This window comes from Primulina huaijiensis, chromosome 8 (genome assembly GCF_012295235.1).
Source record: "Primulina huaijiensis isolate GDHJ02 chromosome 8, ASM1229523v2, whole genome shotgun sequence".
In the NCBI taxonomy this organism is placed as follows: domain Eukaryota; kingdom Viridiplantae; phylum Streptophyta; class Magnoliopsida; order Lamiales; family Gesneriaceae; genus Primulina; species Primulina huaijiensis.
In genome coordinates, this window is record NC_133313.1 from 17,265,718 (window position 1) to 17,266,609 (window position 892).

An 892-nucleotide genomic window follows, 5' to 3' on the forward strand; every position below is an offset into this window, starting at 1 on the left:
TTTATTTAATTTAATAAATATACTTTATTTTTCTATAATCATACTTTTAAATTTAAATCATATATATAAGAGAGATTTTGTATTTAAACTATTTTTTTTTTGAATTTTATTTAATTCTTAAAAAAATTAAAAAAAATCGAGTTAGCCAGGATCGTGTTCGGGTTGAGAGTTTTTAGTTTGTATGGGGTTCGAGTTAGCAATTTTTAAATAGTATTATACACCAACCCAACACGAACCCGACTAACTATTAATTATTAAGCTTGTTGTGCCCACACACTTGGAAAATTTCAGAAACCATAATGAATGTTTGCATCATTTTACACGGCAATGACATGATTCGAAGAACTAAAAGTAAAAGTATGTGGTTTAGCATACTTGCACTACTATATTTACGCACAAAACTACAAACATATATATAGTACTTACTATGTTTGAGATCACATGCTATTGAATCGACTGAAAAGGAAGAGGGTCCTTTGTGTTTGATATTTCATATTTAATAATTGACGACCCTATTAGTTGAAGTTTTGATGATAATAAACAAAAAAAAAAAAAAAATTTATTGATGGGTTCGATTTGAGGTCGATTCCAAGTGATTAGAAAATCATTTGTATTTGTGCAAGAACTCGATTATCCTAAAAACTTAAAACAAGTTTGCCTAGAGAAACCTCTATTTAACGACGAGTAACACTCACAAATTCACTTAACTTTCAACATGTTGATACATGTATATATATAACTTCTTAACTTTCAACATATTGATAACGGTTTTTAAGTTTTGTATATGTTACACTGAGAGTGTTATATGTTGGATAAATGAATTAAGAAGAGTATTGAAGAGAAAAGGGAGTGGGACTTGTCCCACATTGGAAGATTTGCCTAGGTGAGTCTT